The sequence below is a fragment of the Harmonia axyridis genome, chromosome 1 (genome assembly GCF_914767665.1).
Source record: "Harmonia axyridis chromosome 1, icHarAxyr1.1, whole genome shotgun sequence".
NCBI classification, from domain to species: Eukaryota; Metazoa; Arthropoda; class Insecta; order Coleoptera; family Coccinellidae; genus Harmonia; species Harmonia axyridis.
This window is the reverse complement of record NC_059501.1, coordinates 53,761,942-53,775,877: the sequence shown is the minus strand read 5'-3', so window position 1 is coordinate 53,775,877 and position 13,936 is coordinate 53,761,942. Positions and strand designations below refer to the sequence as shown.

General features: G+C 32.5%; 1 protein-coding gene across 25 annotated transcripts in view; it reads left to right on the top strand.

Annotated features, from left to right (window-relative positions):
- The window catches only part of LOC123671736 (transient receptor potential cation channel trpm), a 241,241-nt gene that overhangs the window by 58,015 nt on the left and 169,290 nt on the right, over window positions 1-13,936 (top strand). The window lies entirely within an intron of this gene.

Below are 13,936 nucleotides of genomic sequence, written 5' to 3'. Positions count from 1 at the left end.
ATGATAATACAGTCTTTATTTTGGCAATTTTAGATGCGAAGTATAGCCAAGGCTACTCAACCCCCGACAAAATACAAATAAATAATAAAACAAAAAAGCATAAGAGAAAAAACAACATAAATGTACCTGAAGAATAAAAAGAACAGAAATATTTACAAAAATGAATTCTTCTCTTTTCTTGTTTGGTTCTACTGTTTTCACGTTTTGTCCATCTATTTCCGTTGTGAGTTCTTCTGAATCTACCATAAATGGTTACAATATCTAATTTGTACTAATTTCTATTTAATCCTTTTTCTTTACTTTTTTCAATAATCAAACAAACATCAATAACCTTATTTCTTCATTTGAATTTTGTTCAATATTCATTCGAATACTTCTTAAATTCTATATAAATTATATGAGGTGTTTGTTTTTAATCAAATTGAAAACAAAATATTAATTTTACGGCTATCCAGTACCAGTTGGGCGCCACTTGGTATGATTTCTAAAAATTTAAATCTAAATTTATTTTCGATTTTTTTTCGAATTTAAAACAAATAATCAAATTATTAATAATAAAAATGCTTGATTTGGTGCTGAGATGAAAAGCTCCGGAAGTAAACTATAAAAGTTTGTTTTTCGTTAGTTTCGGACTATTCCGCAATTATTTGCGTCGATCGAGTTAAAAAAAATAATACTGTGGGGACGAGTAATAACGATTAATAATTATCCTATACTAGTAGCATGAAACGAATAACAATCACACATTCCTGGCAGTATTCTCTACTGATAGTCTCAAAGCCTGAGGATGCCACACTGAGTGCCAGACTTCCCTCATAACATAAAAGCTGATAGTTTCTGTAGACAATATCCCCCAATAGGTTTAAGTAGCATACAATAGCCACTAATTAATTTAGATCATCGGGCCTTTGGCAGACACCCGGAGATAAAGGTGTATAAAAATTGGGATCCAATTTCATCATATGTATTGAAGCTGAGATTTATACACAGTATAACATTGAAAAAGAAACAGAAGTCTTTTCGGATCGAAAAATTAAGGTTTTGGTATAGGACCTGTCATCATACCATTTCATCTCCGCGGCAATCCTATAACCCTTCAAATTTAAATATGGAAAATTTTCTCGAGAACTCGTTTTTAGTTAACATAATATTCGGATTTGAAAATGAGATACCTTCCAATTTATCATATGGATCATAAAATGATTACCTTTTTAGAAATGACAAAGCAGGATATTAAAATTCGGTGAGAAAAGGATATTAAAATTTGGTGAGAAAAATGAGATGTCTTTAATAGTGTAATCTAACAAATGCTCAAACTGGTAGTACTTTTTTATTCAGATTTCCTTCTCTTATTCTCGAGTATTTCAGTAGTTTTGTAGTGACTCGGGTTCTATTGATGTAAATTCATGTTGATCGAAATTAAATGACAGTTATAAAATATCCACTTTTTATTATTGGAATAGCAATTGTTTCGCCACACAGCAGCTTCTTCAGATTTAACATTTTGAATAACTGAATTTTCAAAATCAAGCAATCGCCGAGGCTATCGCTGATATGATAAGTAACGTGTTGTTAACAAGGGATCTTAGAAATTCCAACAATAGACGGTCTACAAAAAGATATTTAAAAGCGGCAAGTTGTCAACTACCACTGGACCTTTCAATAATATTCCAATTTCATTTTGTAAAATTAGTCATTAAATCAAACATTTCGATCATCGATTATCTATTGCCGAAATTCCTAAAAAAGTGATCATCGTTGCGGTATCATAATATGGAAAGCTAGAAAATTCATTATTATTAGCAAGTCAGATTCGTGAAATTGAATTCGTAGGATTTTATGAATATCCGATTTCTATACTATGAAGATTTATTGGATTGGAAATCAGTCAGAATTTATAAGAAGACCTCACTGACTTCACGTCAGTGCTTTTCTCATTTTTAGGCATTTTTTCTCCTAACCGGTAGCTCATTTCCTCATAATGGCTGCAAGTTTAGTGTTTTGAGCGGGAATTATTATTAATGACAAATCCGTCCCAAATTTGATAATGTCCCTTCGTATCTTCGTATCTTGATATCCAGAAATATGAAGGTTTGAAACGTTGTGTTCCTATATTATTTTCAAAATTTCTCATCAAAGTTTGCATTTGCATGTAGAATGACAATTTGCAGCCCAATGCGAAATTTAATATTGACAGAAAATTCAAGAAAAATATCGATAACTAAAAACTACTATTTATTTATGTCTCTACAAAAGCTGCTGTGTTTTCGGTTTAGTTACGAAATTTCGAGCTCTATGCAGAATTTCCAGCTGATCATATCATCAGTACCTCAGAGGATGAATATTGCGAAAAAAAATACTTGGGTCTACAAGTTCTACAATCTACAAGATTCAATCAAGTTGAGATTTTGTTTGGATATATATTATAGAATAACTATTTAAAGCTTCGTACAAAATTTCGTGTTGATGGTTCAACCAGAACCATAAAAAATTCAATAAGATTATCGTGATTTAGTGATCATGAAACCGATAGAGTTGAGATTTTGAGTGATTACATAAAATAATAATTTCAGGCTAGGCCGAAATTTGGAGTTGATCACATCATCAGAATTACAGAGCATCGATGGGGTTTATATTTTGTGTATCTACATAAAATAATAATTTCAATCTCCGTGCAAAATTTCGTGTTGTTAGCTTCATCAGAACGACAGAAAATTCCAGCAGAAAAAAAATAGAAAAAAGTACTGATGTATAATGAGAATTTTTTAATCACTCGTCATTCATTCGCCCATTGCACATTTGGAGACCTCATGAATAGATATAGGCTATAGGTATGAGGTCTATGAAATTGCCATTGGCGCACTTGAGTTCACGTCAGCTTTTTCCCCATTTTTTTATTCAAAACTTTGATATTTCTCGAAGATTATAAACATTCGATAGTAAAGAATTTGATACCTTGAAAGAAACACATGGCGGTGCTAGACGTTAGCCATATATTGAATATTGAGACATGTGGTCTCTCAAAGTGCCGTTGGCGAATGCATGACGCTTGGTAGGGTCGCCGCCACGACCGGCAAACCGGACATTTTGCCGGGGCGCCAAATTTTAGGAGCGCAGTCAATTAATAAAACAAGACATATTTTTTGACACAAAAATGTTTTCTCAGTGAAAATACCACTCTGTAGTAAAATAATAAATTTACCAAGAGCCAATTTTTATCAAATCAAAGAGGCGCTCCCAAATATAGTCATGGAAATACAAATAGTTACTAAAATGCACCTTCAAGAACTACGTCGTCATTTTACTATAGACTTATAGAGAGTCCTACTTTCAAAGAATGAAGGACGTTTATTGAAATCGACAAAATGTCCTTTGACAAATTTGACAAGGTGATTTTAAGTTAAAAAATACAATTTCATATAAAATTGAACGGATGCCTGAAGGGAATAACAGAGGCTCCTTCAAAGAAAATTCAGATGCATTAGGCAAAGCAGGGCAGCGAAATTTTATTTTGCCGGGGCGTTAAAATGTCTGGCGGCGACCCTGACGCTTTGTGAAAAATCCTTACCTTACATACAGGGTGTTCTGATTTGTTTCCGACAAACTGAAACGGGTGATAGATCACATCATTTTAAGCAAAAAAGTTCCTATGAACATGGGTCCGGAAATGCTTCGTTTCCTAGATACAGGGTGTTAAAGTTGAAAAAATAATTCGCGTTTTCTTAAATATTTTTCGACTGATTCCAAATAATTGCATAAAAGTTAGGGTTTTTTGAGGTGAGAAATTTAAATTTGTGGTCGATTTGCTTGTATTTTCTAGAGGGCGCCACTGGCAATAATTTCGTCCCCTTTAAACCGTTGCAACTTTTCTGTGCTACCCTGTACGTCATTCTGGACTAAAAAAATCGATTCCCCTGATTTCTTTAGTTAAAAAAGGTATACCTTATTTAAGTTGCTAGGGGCAACCGTTTCAGAGAAAAACGCATTTAAAGCCAAATCCATATTTTTGTAATCTCTAAAACATGTAGAAACAAATTTGTAATAATTTTAAATTAAATATTTTTTAGAAGTAACAATTTAGAACAAAACAAAATAACATAATAATTTTTAAAGAAGGTGTTCGAAATGTCCACCGTTCTGTTGAATGCACAAATGACATCTTCGAATGATTGATTGTTTTACATTCAATGCGGCAATAGATTTAAAATGGCTGTACACAATGACAGATTTAAAGTGTTTTAGGTTCAGATGTCATTAATTATAATTATAGTTAACTAAGTTAATAGCTTATCAACAAATACAGGAAAATGGTATTGGTTACCAAAGGCCCGAACGAAGCATACAAAGAAGAAATCATCTACAGAGAAATAGGATTTTACAGACCTTCGAAGAAAATAAAAACTCAGTATTTGTAAAGCATCCCAACAACGCAATATTTCAGGAAGCAGAATATTCAGAACACTCAAAAACAACAATTACATAGCATACCACTTCTACTTATTAGTGGGCAATAGAAAATCCGCATGCATTTCGCCTTAGAAATTTTCAAAATGAATTCAAATTTAATATTTGAAAAGGAACAATTTCATGAAAGGATTTCGAAGCAGTCAAAACATATTAAAGAAAACACGAATTATTTTTTCAACTTCAACACCCTGTATCTCGGAAACGAAGCATTTCCGGACCAATGTTCATAGGAACTTTTTTGCTTAAAATGATGTGATCTATTACACATTTCAGTTTGTCGGAAACAAATCAGAACACCCTGTAGGTTAGTGCTTTCTCCAAATCCAAATCAAAGTCACGCTCGTGCTTTCTTAATTTGTATCTCCGAATGAGTTATAAAATAACACCTATAAGAGTCTTTCATGCCAGGTACACTTATTTTGTATTCAAAAAATGCCAATTAATATTGGCATTTTTAAATATTCATTATTCATATTCAGAAATATTCATAAACACACCTTCTGTTTACTGATCATATGACGAGTTAAATAATATACAGGCTATCAATTCAACAAGGCAACCTAAATTCAACAAATATTGCCAATATTGAGTAAGTCTAGTCACTACAGAGATACAGGTAGATATATGTTTCTACAAAAAAAATTCTGTCCTTTATAGCTTCGATGATTGTCCATGGATTTCAGTCAAATATGGTGAACATGTTAACTACTCTCACATAAATAAATTTCATGTGTAGGTCCTGACTTTGTTTTTCTAAGGGTTAAACGTACACACCTTAATTAATAGTAATAATTTATCTGATCGAACATGAAGTAATAAAAATAATTATCGAATAAGCTTCTTTGCAATGTACTCAATGTAGTGATGCAAATCAACTGACATTCCGTCTATTATTTTTTCGATCGAGTGCAGCCTGATTTTCCAAATAAAATTAAATAATTATATGGATAATCAATATTAGTTTTCAAAGTTCGGGTCGATCGATTTTGAAAATTGATTTTCTTCTTTTCAAGTTCATCAGGAACATAATTTACATTTTGAAATATTGAACGCGGAGACGGAGATAGCTTTGAGTTATGAGCTTTATTCATGTCTGTCCTTAAATTTCAAATTAATATTGATTGATTGTGAAATTTTGAAATGCTTTTTTTGCAGCAAATTAATAGAATGGAATGTTATACATGTTTTTGACGCACATTTTATCGTCTTTTTTATTTCTCTTCTTCTTTAGGGGTTGTCCATTAATCACGTGATCTATTTTTAGCATTTTTCTAACCCCCCTCCCCCATTGGTGATATGTAGTGAGGTTTAAGACCACCCCCCCTCCCCCTTCTCAACATCACGTGTATTTTTAGTACCTACAACGAATCTTAAAATTTTCTGAATATTATCTTAATTTAAATACAGGTATAAACTATAATCTTTCTTCTGAAATTAAGGACCATAATAAAAATGTCTACACCAGGTTGCAAGTTTTTTTTGATTGCCATAACAATAATAATAAACGAAGAGTGTAATCATAGGAAAAACATGTATTGTACTAGTACATGAATATATTTAATGTAGTCAAGGTCACTACACGCCGCGCCGTGCCGCTTAATATTTGTTTAAAAATCGCGCGGTTGACGAAAAAATAAATACACGTGATATCTTACTACACCCCCCTCCCCCTTGTGATATTTTCGTGATTTTTATCAAATCCCTCCCCCCCCCTTTCAAGCCTCACGTGATTAATGGACAACCCCTTATCTGAAATGAGTAATTTTAATGATTTTGATTTAGCGATTTCAATGTGGTGTGGTGTGTCCTTGTGATTATAAATTCCTTTATTTCACAACCTATCTGGGTTTTTTCCGATGGATTCCTGGAATATTTTGTAATCGTTCAATTAATATTTCTCGGGTCTCATTTGGTTGAATTGTCATAATTTCAGACGTTCAAAAATTACAATTTTCTAGAATTTTTTCCAAAAACGTCGTAAAGCAACTGGCAGATGTACAGTGACTTAATAAAACACAGTGGCGACACGCGTGGACTCGTTTTTGATTGGCTGAGCCTAAGTATGGCGGCTTTTTGTCTACATTTTCCGTTTACCTGATTTCTGGGATCAATTCAAAATGTAAGGCCTATTTCATTGAGACACTGTATAGTATTTTTCAGTTCAATTAATTTGTTCTATATAAAATCAAATACTATCAGGCCAATAATTCTAATTTTGACGAAGTGTCAGTTCAGTCAATTGTATTCTTATGTTCTATGGTGAAGTCATATGGTTCGCCAATTTTAGGCTCAATTTGAACGAATTGTCACAATTGTGTTTTATTGAGTTACTGTTTACACAGGAAAGCTACTTACCCCCTTTTCAAAAATGTGACATTTCTGTGATAGTCTATTTATGAAGGGAGTATATTAAAATCAGAATTATAATGAACTGTGAACATCTGTTTTTGAAGTGAGTGCAAATCAAAAAGGCAATTATTAATGGAATAGCTATCAATATCGAATCTCATGATGAGATCCACAATTCAAACTTTATCAAATCATTATGTACCTACCTAATCGGTTCATTTTCAGTAAGATTATTGAAATTAATTCCCGACGGTGAAATTTTTTTCACTGGAATAATGATTCCACATATTTTTTATGTGTAAAGAAGAATCGGTAAGGTAGAAGATTTTCATGATGAAAATACACATAGATCAAGTATAAATTGTAACGTCCTCACAGAGTCAGGCATTTACATTTTTGTGTATATTGAATCGTAGGTTAATTGACTAGGTATCATACCTGAAATTATTGCATTATATGGGTAGGTATGTGGAATAAGTGGAGATGATTGTTAAGAAACCCTTCTCTACGAATTGAAGGTCTTGAGTCGATTGTTCATCTTTCCACTCCGCCTCTACGGCCTATTGTGGTTAACAAATTATTGTCAAACTACAGTACGTATTATAAAAAGCTGCTCATTCACTCAACTTAAAAAACGGCAATGATTTGTGCAACAATCATAAATATTTTCTTTCAAGGAAAAGGAGGTTTGTTATTCTTGAATTTCTTCAATTCACCTGATAATATACAGGGTGGCCACTTTTTCAATGGGATTGTATTGGTAACTTTTAAACCATAAGAGTTAGAAGGTCGGTCAAATGGAGAAAAAGTTGCATGCATAGAAGCATTATCAAGCAGTTCAAACAAATCGAGATTATCAGGACCGGTTATTGAGATATCATAAGAAAAGTGAATTCTGTCATTTTGATTTTTCTTTTTTTCTCACTTTATTTCAAATATTATCAAAAAATATTACAGGAATTTTCTATTCAACAGTAAAATGTTCTAAATTTGACGTAATCAGATTTCGTATCCAACGTTTCGTGCTCTCTGGGCCACCCTCAACCTCATTTTTTTCAATACGGACCTGTATATTTTATGACACTTTTCGAAATAACTTTCAACGCTGAATTCGACGATATATCATATAATGTCATTCAAAGTTGATTTTCAGGTGATTTTGACCCTCATCCAAATTTCTTTGGGTCGGATCTGTATTACATTTAGGTATCTTTAGTTCAATTAACAACATGCAATACATTTCGATGAGAAAATCATCTTACTCATCTTGAACTAAATGGAACATATCAGAATCAAATCAAGAAACAAGTAATAATTATTTACATATTTCAATTCATAATAATTAAACGAACTATCATTTAATGAAAGAAAAATCGAATGATTATTCAAAAGTAAATGAATATGAATGAAGTAAGTGTTCGAAATGTCCACCATTTTGTAAAATGCACTTAACGGTTCCGGAACCCATACTTCTTATACATTTGCTTATTTTGTCTTCTTGAATACCTTCCAATACATTCTCAATCTCGCGAGAAATCACTATTGTTGGATTTATCATTTGTTCCGTTGGAACAAATTACAGAATCGAACTTTATTTTGATATCATTACGATATGTTTTTGCAAGGCTTGGTATTCAAATTTAAAATCATTGTATTCGCGTCTCTTGACTATTTTATTAACAGCAGTTTTTGATAAATTGCATTCACTACAGATCCGACCCAAAGAAAATTGGATAAGGGTCAAAATCACCTGAGTATCAACTTTGAATGACATTGTATGATATATCGTTGAATTCAGCGTTGAAAGTTATTTCGAAAAGTGTCATAAAATATACAGGTCCGTATTGAAAAAAATGAGGTTGAGGGTGGCCCAGAGAGTACGAAACGTTGGACACGAAATCTGATTACGTCAAATTGAGAACAATTTACTGTCGAAAAAAAATTCCTGTAACATTTTTTGATAATATTTGAAATAAAGTGGGAAAAAAAATCAAAATGACAGAATCTACTTTTTTTATGATATCTCAATAACGGGCCCTGGTAATCTCGATTTGTTTGAACTGCTTGACAATGCTTCTATGAATGCAACTCTTTCTTCATTTGACCGACCTTCTAACTCTTATGGTTTAAAAGTTACAAATACAATCCCATTGAAAAAGTGGCCACCCTGTAGGTACTTACTTGTCAATGAAAAGTTTATGTATAAACAACTGATATCGTTCATTTCATTTTTTCCTGGAAGTTCAATAACATTGAATAAAATTGGTCGAAACTTCATGAAAATCTATGATTCAACTGATATAGATAACATACTGGAATCAGAAAACAATAGCAGTCTCATTATTTCAAGGAGGAAAGGAATAATATAGATTGAATTAACATTTGTTATATTTACCTACCAACGGATGTCATTGCGATAGTAATACGCGTGCACTTATTCAATAATGTATTGTAGTGAAAATGATGTTTGAATAATATGTATTGGAACAAGGTACAAAAAAAAGTTATCTCGTTTATTCCAAGCAGCAAAATCTACAAAGATTAGGTTATGCGAATTCAGTTCAGCAGGCCTTTAACAATAACATTGAGCGATAAGACCACAAGAAACTTAGAATATTCAATGCTGGTTTCAGGTCTGAAAGTATATTATGTTTAGACGGCTGTCTCGTGCGAGTAAATTACGTGTATCCTTTACATTCACTCATGGTGAGTGATAACGATAATAACATTTATAGTCGATAAAAAATACATTTCATGCATAGATTGGGTTTACTGAAAATCTTTTTACAAATGTCCTTTAAATTCAACTGATTGTTTGTATAATGGTCTCCCAGAGGAAATTGAGACGGCACCATCTTTGGGTGCATTCTGCGGAAGAGTGAATGGCCACTTGAGAGAAATGTGAATGATTTTATTATTATTTTGTTGATTTTCTATTTTTTGTACTAGCCGGGTGCTAAATAAATTTTATTATTATTATTAAGAAGACAAAAAATATCATAATATGAAAGCGATAAAATAAAATCAAACTTAACTAAAACCAACTCAAAATAATCCAATAATCTGCGGGCTCATTCCTTGAAATTGTACCATGAAGTTTTTCGGACATCACAAAGACAGCACTTTCTATGTAATAGAGTCTTCGACAGATGGAACTCTCTGCCTGACTACATAGTACATTCAAATCAAATCAAATCAAATCAAATAATTTATTCCCAAATCAATGTACAATACATGAAGAAGAACATGTCATAATAACAAAAAATAGAATACAAGTTAATATAAATCAGCTATACGAATCCTTTACACTTACAGTGATCTAAATATTCTTGGACATTATAAGGTTCAGTTTCAATTAGAAAGTTTGATATTTCTCTTTTAAAATTTTTGAAATTATCGATTTGTTGAATCTTTCTTGGTAAAGAGTTATACAATTTCAGGGACATATGTTTGACATTCTTCTCAGTCAAAGTTAAAGAGTGTTGGGGAAAATGAAAGGGAATCATTTTCCTTGTACTATTGGTATTTCTGAATTTTTCGAAATAAGAACTTTGCTGCCGGAAGAAGAGTAGGCACTTTTTCACGTATAGCCCCGTCAATGTTAGTATTCCATTCCTCCGAAAAACACCACGGCAGGAATCTCTGTATTTCATGTTATTCATAATACGTATTGCCGATTTCTGTACAATAAATATATCAGATGCATCAGAAGCATTACCCCATATCATTAAGCCGTATTGTAGGACAGACTGAAAGTTGGCAAAATAGACCACCCTGAGAAAGGAAGAATCTACTCTCCTCGACAATACTCTCATTGTATATATTACCGAGTTCAATCTTTTTCTCACGTTTAACACCTGAGAGCTCCAGCTTATATGGCTATCAAGGATTACACCGAGAAAGTTGGTTGAAGACTGGAACATCTTTCCGCCACCTTCCAGGGATATTCTATCAGGAAACGTCAGTTTGGAATTATGTGTCGTAAATGAAACACACTCTGTCTTCTCCGAGTTTACTATTATTTGGTTATTCTCACACCATTTCAAAAAATTTTTATATTCAGCTTTGATGTCATCAACTGCGTGATCTAACAGTTTTCTAGATACTATGATGTTTGTGTCATCCACAAACATCAGAAGCAGACAGTTTTGGACACAATCAGGAAGGTCATTTATGTATAGAAGAAATAGTAGGGGACCAAGAATACTTCCTTGGGGTACCCCCATCTCCACAATCCGATCAGCCGAGAAATAGTCTTCCCCATTCATCTCAATTTTTACCTTCTGAATCCTGCCTCTCAGAAAGCTCCGGATCAGTTCCAGTTGATTGTCTCTGATCCCACAGTGAAACAGCTTCTCCAGCAGCAAGTCATGGCTAACGCAGTCAAATGCCTTACTGAGATCCAAGAACAGACCAATTGAAGGATTTCCATTCTCTAATTTCGAAATTATTTCATCAACCATTTCAAATATTGCGGTCTCTGTGTTCTTCCCTTTCAAAAAACCGTGTTGATTACTCGCAAAGATATTATATTTGCGAAGAAACTTAATTAATCTCACTGATAGTATTTTCTCGAATATTTTTGAGAATGCGCTCAGAAGACTGATAGGTCTGTAATTTCCAATATTGTTGACATCTCCTTTCTTATAAACAGGTTTCACAGGTTTCACAGGTTCACAGGTTTCATTGTCTGCGCCCCGATTGTCAAAAGCTCAAGATCCAGCTTGATGAACTCTTTTTTCCTACTATCTTTTTCATAATTTGTTTTATTTTTGTTTTTTTATACTTCTTGTGTTTTCACGATATTTTTTATTGTATATCATACATGAAATTTTTGTTTAGTTTTTGTGGGGTTATAGGCTTTGGCCTCCCACCTTCTCTATTGTTATAGTAATAATAATAAAAATCCTTATAATTCGGCAGCTGAAACATTTTAAGTACCTGTACTAAAAAAGTACACAAATAGACCTTTCCAAGACTGAACATGTAGTATAATATGTCATACAAAGGATAAGGCACATGAATATGTGAAAAATGGTTACCGGTTAATTTTAAATAATAGTATTGTTTTTTGTAGACACGTTGCAAGCCCCTTAAGTTGATGGCAATAATAAATGTACAATGGTACAAACAACACTAAAAAATGTTTTATTATACTGTGCAGTTACTTATAAGCAAAAATGATAAATATACATATAAACAATGAAAAAGGCTCAGCGATAACTTAGGAACAGCAATTTAGTTCCAAAGTAGCGAAACAACTATTGAAATATGTTCCCTGGATCAAAAGTAATTTTTTTAATTTTACATTGATAGCTTTTATCGCTATGGTTAATTTGAACACACTATAACTTTGGAACAAGATTTGACCAGAGTCTTTTGATCAGCTTTTCTTATTAAGGGCATAAAGGTATACAGAAAACAACACTCACATTTGAAATTAACTGGTTACCATTTATTCATACATTCAGGTGCCTTGCCTTTTAAAAAATCCATACACTTTCAGGAGCTTCTGAGAGCTCCATTATTCATGTGCCTATTGAAGACGAGAGAACTTATGTATGTATTTTATCAGATGGAATTTATTATGTTGTCACTTTTGGCGGTTATTTTATCTAGTGGAGGAGTTTTCTATAACATATATCCTAGCAAGCTTTGTTTTTACTTATAACTCTCATATTATCATTTTCTTTATTTCAATTTTTAGATATTGAAATCTAAATAATGTAATGTTCCGAAGTAAGTGTCTACTGCCAAAATTATCTAGTAGCGTAGGTATAGGGGTGCGATGTTCCTTTTCATATTGGAAATCTACACCACTTTCCTCTTTTCGAGAAAATTATTTCATTTCTGAAATGAACAGAGCTTCTCTAAAAAAAAGGTCTCATGAATTTTTTTCAGAGAATATACCATTTTTCAGATAATCAACTATAAAGCAAACACTATCTACGAAAATCTACAAAAAATAATTTTTAGATTCCCATAGGTGATAAATGGCTACAGAAATTGACCTAATGCATTATAACGCTTTCAGATGACATTTAATTGAAACATTTGACAAATGTTCTTTTCGAAATTTTCCATTGAATGCCATCTGAAAGAGTTATGATACAATACATCAATTTTTGTACTTCCATTTATATCAATAATGGGAAAAATTAATATTTGTAGATTTTCATGTGTAGTGTTTGCTTTATACTCGATTATCTTGAAAATGGTATATTCTATGAAAAAAAATCAGGAGCCTTTTTTTTAGTGAAGCTCTGTTGCTTTCAGAAATGAAATAATTTTATCGAAAAAAAGACAGTGGTGTAGATTTTCCATAAGACAAAGAACATCGCACCCCTATATCTACGAACTATATTGAACTGAAATCTAGAGCAGCCTGTATATAGCATCGTATATGATATAGAAATATGAGAATTTAATAATATATGTTATAATTCTGATGACGTGGTCAACACGAAATTTTACAGGAAGCTTAGAATTCAAATTTTACAGTCATTTTCAAAATGGTATTTTCTATGGTTCTGATTGTATGATCAGCTCCAAATTCTGCCCGGAGCTTAAAATTCGTGTTTCACATCAACAACAAAAATCTGAAATATGTTAATTTTGTAGTCACCGAAATATTGGGTACTTACTCTTTTAACATAAAATTCTACACGAAGCTTCGAATTCTTCACTTTCATGCGAAACATCAACTGAATCGGATCTGTAATGACGGAAATATTTAGTTGTGGTATTCAGTCTTTTTTTTTCATATATTTTTTTAAATTTTCTAAGCTGATGTGACCCGCTCGAAATTTTTATTTCTACACCCTAAATCTCAGCGCTGAGTGTTTTGTGGAAATATAGAGTAGTTTCCTTTCGATTAACATGAAATTTCGCACGAAGCTTCAATATTCAAATGCAAATTATCTTCTCGACCGAACCTGCAGTTTTGAAATTGACAAAAAGACAAAATTTCGAATGACCATATGTATGTAAGAAACCCCTAGGAGGATATTCTGAAAATTTCAAGTTTTCAGGTCTTTCCGTTCGTTAGTTATTGTGTATACCACGTGGTGGATGGATAAAATCGACTTTGATGAAGAATTCGTCATCAGTGAGTCGATCA